The sequence below is a fragment of the Sorex fumeus genome, unplaced genomic scaffold, assembly GCF_029834395.1.
Source record: "Sorex fumeus unplaced genomic scaffold, SorFum_2.1 ptg000008l, whole genome shotgun sequence".
NCBI lineage: Eukaryota > Metazoa > Chordata > Mammalia > Eulipotyphla > Soricidae > Sorex > Sorex fumeus.
Genome location: NW_026606065.1, coordinates 66,011,044 through 66,020,582, shown reverse-complemented (window position 1 = coordinate 66,020,582; position 9,539 = coordinate 66,011,044). Strand labels below are relative to the sequence as shown.

At 38.2% G+C, this 9,539-nt stretch overlaps 1 non-coding gene across 1 annotated transcript; it reads left to right on the top strand.

The window, feature by feature from the left end:
* Positions 1–3,866: 3,866 nt before the first annotated feature.
* LOC130019447 (U6 spliceosomal RNA) lies at positions 3,867–3,973 on the top strand. The gene has a single exon (XR_008791776.1). It is a non-coding gene; the product is annotated as a U6 spliceosomal RNA (small nuclear RNA).
* Positions 3,974–9,539: the final 5,566 nt, after the last annotated feature.

The window sequence follows — 9,539 nt, the reverse complement described above, 5'->3', positions numbered from 1 at the left end:
TTTTTGAGAATCTTCACAACTGTGTTCATCAGGGACATAAGCCTGTAGTTTTCTTTTCCGTGTTGTCTTTGTTTCCTTTTTGTATTACAGAGATATGAGCTTAATAGAAACTTGGAAAGTTTCTGTTTCTTCAATTTTCTGGAAAAGCTTGAAAAGAACTGGCAATGTCTTTAAATGTTTGGAAAAATTAGCTAGTGAATCTATCTGGATCTGGGCTTTTCTTCTTGGGAAGACTTTTGATTAGAGTTTAGATTTCTTTTATGTTAATAGGTCTATTCAGGTACTCTAGTTCTTCTTGATTCAGCCTTGGGAGATTATAAGAATCCAAGAATTTAACCATTTCTTCTAGGTTCTCTTGTTTCATGGCATACAGATTTTCAAAATAGTCTCTGATGATCTTTTGTATTTCTTTGGTTTCTGTTGTGATATCCCCTTCTCATTTCTGATTCAGTTTATTAGGGTTTTTTCTCTCTCTTTCTTTGTGAGTGTTCTAGTGGTTTATCTATCTTATTTATTTTCTCAAAGAACCAGCTCTTGGTTTCATTGATCTTTCGGATTGTTTCTTCGGTTTCCATGTCATTGGTTTCTACTCTAAGTTTTATGATCTCTTTCCTTCTGCCTGGTTTGGGCTCCTTTTGTTGGTCCTTTTCTAAGGTCTTGAGCTGTGAAGTGAAATTGTTTATGTGGACCCTTTCTTTCTTCCTGAGAAATGCTTGCAGAGCTGTAAATTTTCCCCTTAACACGGCTTTAGCTGCGTCCTATAGGTTCTGGTAGCTCTTGTCTTCAATTTCAGTTGTTTTCAGGTATCTTGATTTCGTCCTTGACTTCCTTCCTGACCCACTTGTTCAACATTGAGTTGTTTCATTTCCAGGTGTTTGATTTGGTTCTTTGTGTCTGTCTGTGATTCGCTTCTATCTTCAGTGCATTGTGGTTTAAAAAATTGTTGATACTATTTCTATCTTCCTGATTCTCTTAAGGTTTGTTTTGTGATCTAGCATCTGGACTATTTTGAGAAGTGTTCCGTGTGCACTGGAGAAGAATGTGAAATGTGTATTCTTTCTTTTTGAGGTGTAATGCCCTGTATAGGTCTATAAGTCTTCTCTCATCTCTCTTTTATTGCTTCCTTCAAATCCAATGTTTCCTTGTGGAGTTTAATTCTTGTTAATCTAGGCAGAGGTGATAAGGCAATGTTGAAGTCTCCAGCTACTATTGTTTTGCTAGCAATGTCCTTCTTAAAATCTGTTAGCAGTTGTTTTAAATATTTAGCTGGTCCCTCATTAGGTGTGTATACATTTAAGAGTGTGATTTCTTCCTGTTGTATGTATCCCTTGATGAAAAAAAATGGCCTTCACTATCCCTTCTAAACTTTTTCAACCTGAGGTATATGTTGTCAGTTACTTGTATGGCCACCCCAGTTTATGTGAGGGAGCAGTTTGCTTGCAGGATTGTTTTCCATCCTTTAACTTTGAGACTGTGTTTCCTTTGACTGTTCAGATGAGTTTCTTTTATGCACCAGAATGTAGTGTTCTGTCTCTGAAACCATTTTGTCACTCTCTGTCTCTTAATTGGTGAATTTAGTCCATTGACATTGAGAGAGATTATTGTTATGTGGTTTTGTGTCATCTTTCTGTACGGGTTTGCTGTGCTTATAGGGATTGTCTTGTCTTATAGTAGGCCTTTAGCACTTCTTTTAGGTTTGCTTTTGAGTCTATGAATTTCCTGACCTGTTTTTTTTCCATCTCGCCCGCATGGCAGAGCCTGGCAAGCTACCCGTGATGTATTCGATATGCCAAACACAGTAACAACAAAGTCTCCAATGGAGATGTTACTGGGCCCGCTCGAGCACATTGATGAATAACGGGAGGACAGTGACAGTGACAGTTATTTTTCCAGAAAATAGTGTACTGTTTCTTCGAGTTTGACTGAGAGTTTAGCTGGATAAAGCATTCTTGGTGATGCATTCATATCAGTGAGTTTTTTCACTATATACCACCATTGACTTCGGACTTTTTGGGTTTTCTCTGATACATCTGCTGTGAATCTAAGGGGTGCCCCTTTGTATGTGATTTCCTTCTTTGACCTTGCTGCTTGCAGTATTGTGTCCCTATAGGCGGCATTCACCATTCTAACTATGATATGTCTTGAAATGTTTTTGTTAGGGTCTCTTTTAGCTGGTACCCTTTGGGCTCCTTGAATCCGAATGGCTGCATTATCCAGCTCTGGGAATTTTTCAGCAATGATTTGTTTGACCGTGGCTTTTTCACTGGGATTGTTTCCCTGACCTTCTGGTACTCTAATGATTCTAATGCTGTTCCTCTTGGAATCATCTCCTAGGACTCTGATTCGCTCTCGAACTATTTTGAGGTCTCTTGCCATTGTTTGTTGTTGGCTGTAGGCTTCTTGCAGCTCATTTTCCAGCTTATTGATTCTGTCTTCAGATATAGACATTCTACTCTTGAGGGCACACACTGAGTTTTTTATTTCATCTACTGAATCCTTTATTTGTGACACTTCTGTGCACAGCTCTTTCAATTTCTGCTCTCATTTCTTCCTGTAATTTCTCAATTGTCTGATCCATTGTTTCTTTCATGTCCTCTTTTAATTTTTTGGATATCTGTGTCACTGTTTCTTTGAGTTCATTGGACATCTTCATTATTTCATATCTGAATTCTTTATCAGATAGGTCCCTTAGATGAGTAACACCTGATGAGGCTTCTGGACTCTTCATTGTCCTCTCCTCGTGGTGGGGATTTGCGCTCTTTCTTCATGTTGGTGTGGTGGTATAGAGACTGAGAATTATAGGAGATTGCTGGGTATGATGAGCATGAGCACCCGCCAGTCCAAAATTATGCCATGCTCACTTCTGTAGAGGCCATGCTCCCTACGGGTACCTGATGTGTGTGTGTTGGGGGGTGGGGTGCTAAAAACCTAACAACCTGAGGGATGGAGAGATCAGGTGCAGCATTGGGGATGAACAGTAAGAGGCTCAGGGGTGGTGGGTGACCCAGGGTCCTAGAGCAGACCTGTGTTCAGCGAGGGTGAAGTCCTGGGTTTGAATAAAGACTTAATTGAGGGATGGAGAGATCAGGCACAGGTTGGGGACAAACAGAAAGAAGCTACGGAGTGGTGGGTAGCCCATTGTCCTAGAGGACAACTGGGGCGCATACACAGTGAGAGGAAAGTCCCAGGTTCGAATCAAGACTCAAGTATTCTCTTGATGATCGCTTTTTATTCAATTGTAGAACACAATACCTCAGCATAACTGAGTTAAAACTAATTATGATTGTTTAAAAGAGCCTAGACTTAGCTTTTAACCACAAGAATGAGGTAGTGAAGTGCTTAGCTATCTATACATATTTAAATTTATGTTACTTTAAAATGAATAATTTGTGATATTTTCAAACAGAGTTTTTTGTTATAGTATAAGATAAAATGCAACTTATTCTTTAATTTATAATTTATATTTAAATACCCTCTTATTTTGAAGAGCCTCTTCTCATGAAGATAACTAACTTCTAATTGCTATTTGTAAAAAGTCTTTATCAATGCCTGGAATTCACGATATAAGAGAGCACAATTGGAAAATTAATTCCTTGTTAATGAGCTCATTTTCTTTTTCCAACTTGCAGAAAAGAGCAATAAATAACAGCTCTATAGTAGGAATAGTAAAACTACATTTTTCAAAGAATTTCAGAATAGCAGTGTGATTCAAAATGATCTCAGTCAACTCTAATATTTTTTAGATTAAATACTGAAGATTAATCAATTATCAAGGTAAGCAAAATGTACACACTTCAGATACTGCTATCCAGGATACCTAATTTTTCAATGTTTCTATTATGTATGAGAGTTAAATACATATCTTAGTGCTTGCTTCGGCAGCACATATACTAAAATTAGAACTATACAGAGAGGATTAGAATGGCCCCTGCACAAGGATGACATGCAAATTCGTGAAGTGTTCCATATTTTTTACAATAATCTCTCTCAACATCAATGGTCTAAATTCACCAATTAAGAGACACAGAGTAGCAAAATGGATTCAGATACAGAATCCAACATTCTTCTGCCTACAAGAAACTCTTGGCCTGGAGCAATAGCACACTGGGTAGGGCATCTGCCTTGCAAGCAGCCAACATGACTGACCTGAGTTTGATTGCTCCATCCCTCTTGGAGAGCCCGGCAATCTACCCAGAGTATCTAACCCACACGGCAAAAGCCTGGCAAACTATCCGTGACATATTTGATATGCTAAACACAGTAACAAGTGTCACAATGGAGACGTTACTGGGCCCGCTTGAGCAAATTGATGAACAACGGGAGGACAGTGACAGTGACAGTGACAAGAAACTCATCTCAACAGTCAGAGCAAACACAGACTCAAAGTTAAAGGATATAAAACAATCCTGCAAGCAAAAACCTCCCTCAAATAATCTGGGGTGGCCAACTAGTATCGGACAACATCAATTTCAGGTTTAAAAATGTTAGAAGGGACAGTGAAGGCTATTTTCTATTCAACAAGAGATACATACAATAGGAAGAATTCACATCGTAAATGTATACGACCTAATGAGGGAACAGCTAAATATTTAAAAACAACTGCTAACCGATTTTAAGGAGGATATTGCTAGCAAAACAATAGTAGTCAGAGACTTCAACATTGCCTTATTACCTCTGGATAGAATAACAAGAACAAAACTCAGCAAGGAAACATTGGCTTTGAAAGAAGAAATAGAAGAGAAAGTACTTATAGACCTATATAGGACTTTACACCCCAAAAAGAAAGAATACACACTCTTGTCCAGTGTGCATGGAACATTTTCCAAAATAGACCATGTGCTAGGCCACAAAACATACCTCAATAGAATCAGGAAGATAGAAATATTATCAACAGTTTTCAGACCACGATGCACTGAGAATAGAAGTCAATCACACACAGACACGAAGAACCAAATCAAACACCTGGAAATGAAACAACTCAACATTGAACAATAAGTGGGTCAGGAAGGAAGTCAAGGATGAAATCAAAAGATACCTGGACGCAAATGAGAATGTAAACATGAGCTACCATAACCTATGGGACACAGCTAAAGCCATGTTAAGGGGAAAATTTATAGCTCTGCAAGCATTTCTCAGGAAGGAAGAAAAGTCCCACATAAACAACTTTACTTCACATCTCAAGATCTTAGAAGAGGATCAACCAAAAGGAGCCCAAATCAGGCAGAAGAAATGAGATCATAAAACTTAGAGCAGAAATCAACGATATGGAAACCAAAAAAAAATCCGAAAGATTTTTTCTCAAAGAACCAAGAGCTGGTTCTTTGAGAAAATAAATAGATAAACCACTAGCAACACTTACAAAGAAAGAGAAAGAGAGAACCCTAATAAACTGAATCAAAAATGAAAAGTGGGATATCACAACAGACACCAAAGAAATTCAAAAGATTATCAGAGACTACTTTGAAAGTCTGTATGCCATGAAACAAGAGAGCCTAGAAGAAATGGATAAATTCCTGGCTTCCTATAATCTCCCAAGGTTGAATCAAGATGATCTAGAATACCTGGATAGACCTATTAACACCAAGGAAATTGAAATTGTAATCAAAAGTCTTCCTAAAAATAAAAGCCCATGCCCAGATGGATTCACTAGCTAATTTTTCCAAGCATTTAAAGAGGACCTATTGCCAGTTTTTCTCAAGCTTTTCTAGGAAATTGAAGAAACACAAACTATCCCAAACAGTTTCTTGAAGCCCATATCTAATACCAAAGGGAAACAAAGACATCACAAGAAATGAAAACTGCAGGCCGAAATCCCTGATGAACACAGATGCAAGGATTCTCAACAAAATACTAGCAAGTAGAATTCAACAACTCATCAAAAAGATCATATACCATGAGCAAGTGGGATTCATAATGGGGATGCAAGGATGGTTTAACATTCAGAAATCAATCAACATAATCCACTACAGCAACAAAAAAAAAAGAAAAAAAACATATGATCAAATCAATAGATGCAGCGAAAGCATTTGACAAGATCCAGCACCTGTTTTTGATGAAAACCCTCACCAAAATGGGGATAGAGGGAACTTTCCTCAATATAATAAAGCCGTCTAACAAAAGCCTACAGCAACCATCATCCTCAATGGGGAAAAATTGAGAGACTTCACTCTAAGGTCAGGGGCTAGACAAGGATGTCCATTCTCTCCACTGCTGTTCAACATAGTACTGGAAGTACTTGCAGTAGTGATTAAGCAAGAGAAAGGTATTAAGGGCATCCAGGTAAGAAAGGAAGAACTTACGCTCTCACTATTCGAAGATGATATGATACTATACTTAGAGAACCCTAAAACCTCTACCAAGAAACTCCTAGAAACAATCGACTTGTATAGTAAATTTTCAGGGTATAAAATCAATACCCAAAAGTCCATGGCTTTCCAATACACAAATAGTGAGAGAGAAGAAAGTGGCATGAAAAAAACAATTCCGTTCACAATTGTGCCCCCAGAAAATCAATTATTAGCTTAACTAAGGAAGTAACGGACCTGTACAAAGAAAAGTACAAAACGCTACTTCAGAAAATACAAGAGGACACAGGAAATGGAAAGATATTCCCTGCTCATAGATTGGAAAAATTAACATTTTCAAAATAGCAATACTTCCCAAACCATTGTACAAATTCAATGTGATTCCTATAATGATATCCACAACATTCTTCAAAGAAATAGAGCAAACACTCCTAAAATTCATTTGGAACTATAAGCACCCATGAATAGCTAAAGCAAATCTTGGGAAAAAGAAAATGGGAGGAATCAACCTCCCTAACTTCAAACTCTACTACAATGCAATAATAATTAAAATACCATGGTACTGGAACAAAAGCTGAGCTGCGGACCAATGGAACAGGGTTGAATATACTGACATCCCTCCCCAAACATATGTTCATCTAATCTTTGTTTAGGGAGCAAGAAATGTGAAGTGGAGCAAGGAAAGCCTCTTTAACAAACTTTAACAAACTGTGCTCACAAATCTGGATGGCGACTTACAAAAAATGGGCTCAGATCTCTGCCTAACACCATGTACAAAAGATCAAAATGGATTAAAGACCTCAACATCATAAAGTTGGAAACCATAAAGTACATTGAAGAAAAAGTTGGCAAATCCCTCCATGACATTGAAGCTAGTGGTATCTTCAAAGATGCCACGCCACTGGCCAAGCAAGTGAAAAGAGAGATAGACAAATGGGACTATCTTAAACTAAGAAGATTCTGCACCTCAAAAGAAACAGTGACCAAAATACAAAGACAGTCTACAGAGTGGGAAAGGATATTCGCCCAAGTGCAGATGTCACTTGGACTATACTTTTGTGCGTCTCTGGGATATATTCCCAGGACTAGTACTGATGAGTCAAATAGGAGCTCAATTTCTTATTTTAAAGAATTGTCCATACTGTTTTCCAAAACAGCTGAACCATTCAGTATTCCCACCAGCAATGAAAGAGGGTCCCTTTCTCTCCACATCCATGCCAACACTGGTTGCTTTTGTTCTTTTGGATGTGGGCCAGTCTCTGTGGTGTGAGATGATATCTCATTGTTGTTTTGATCTGCATCTCCCTGATGATTAATGATGTAGAACATTTTCTCATGCGTCTTTAGCAATTCAGATTTCTTCTTTGACAAATTTTCTGTTCATTTTGTCGCCCCATTCTGTTATGGGGTTGAATGTTTTCTTCTTGTGGAGTTCAACCAAAGGTAAGGTAAAGGTAAAGGCCCTCCCATTGATCATCAATTTGCTTGAGCGGGCCCAGTAATGTCTCCATTGGAGACTTTGTTGTTACTGTGTTTGGCATATTGAATACCTCACGGGGAGCTTGCCAGGCTCTGCTGTGCGGGCGAGATACTCTTGGTAGCTTGCCGGGCTCTCCGAGAGGGGTGGAGGAATCGAACTCGGGTCGGCCATGTTGCCTGCATGCAAGGCAAACGCATTGCCCCATTTTTTAATGGGGTTGGATGTTTTCTTCTTGTGGAGTTCAACCAGTACTTTATATATCCTTGATATCAACCCCTTGTTGCCGTATCTGTTAAAATAAGAATATGGCATTTTGCCTTCATATTGAAGGCCAATTATGATAATAAAACTCTTAAGTATAACAGTGAAATGCCTATAGAGCCCAGTTTAACCTTGTCTGAGAATTATGAATTAGAGTCATGGCTTAATCAGTGAATGTTGCTAAAATGTAGTTTTAGGGCATGTCCTTGAAATCCTGTTGGTTACTTCTTAATGTCATATGACACTGTAGAAAAGGCAGAAAAAGTTTTACTTTAACCCTTTCATTTTTTTTCCATTTAACACACAATGCAAATACATATGGGAAATTAAAATTCACAATTTAAGATGACATATTATTGCTAACAATAGAATAAAAATAAGTCGTAAAATTAGATCAGATAAGAGTAGCAGAAAAATGGGAGAAATAAGTAGAAATGATATTGTTCATGGCATTGAAGGTCATAGTTTTGAGAATGTTTTTTATTAAGGATACAATATACAATTATAGGAAGGTTTCACTCAAAGGACTGACAAGTTCTGATTTACTGAATTTTACAGTAAGCTCTGATGAGAATGACTTTACTGTGGACAAGAGCAGAATATATGAATCTACATGCTAATGACTCATCATGAGTGATTTGACTAGGATAAAGATAATGAAGTTGCAGAAAATAAAATTTGATTTTATTTTATTTCATTTTTTAAAAATATTTTTTGGGGGACAGGGAGGGATTCAGGGAGAGAGTGACACCTGATGATGCTCAGTGCTTGCACTTGGCCATACTTGGGAACCATATTAGTGCCAGTGATTGAACCTGAGTCAGCTGTATGCAAAACAAGCCCCCTACCCACTTTCCCACTTTACTATCTCTCAAGCCTCTGAAGTATATCTTAAAATATTGGATTAGAAATGTAGGTAGATGTAAATGTAGATATTAATGGTTGTTATATTTCTGAGGTCAAATAGTCTTATTTAAGAAATATGAGAGGGAGGGGGCTAGAGCGATAGCACAGCCGGTAGGGTGTTTGCCTTGCAAGCACCGACCCTGGTTCAATTCGCAGCATCCCATATGGTCCCCCAAGCACTGCCAGGAGTAACCCTTTTGCATCGCTGGGTGTGACCCAAAAAGAAAAAAAAAGAAATATGAGAGGGAGATAAGAGGGAAGAGAGAATCCCATGGGTGGAGGTGGGGGGAGGGGAGGGGTTGGGGGAAGAAAGAAATTAATGCAAGCAGGGATGAGGGCAATTCCAAAAATGGAATGTACCCGGCTGATCTTCTTGTTTTTCACTTGAGGATGGTGATACTATTTGTTGAAATAAAGAAGAAACTATGGAAGAAATATCAAAACTCTTGTAAGAGAAGAACAGATACTGTCTTGGAGCAAGGTTGACTCAAGCTGATTAAGTTTTCAAAATGAATTTTAAAGCCAACATTCATGATACTTTGTTTTGGGACCAATCAAGGCAGTGCTCAGGGTTTCTGTGTTCAGGG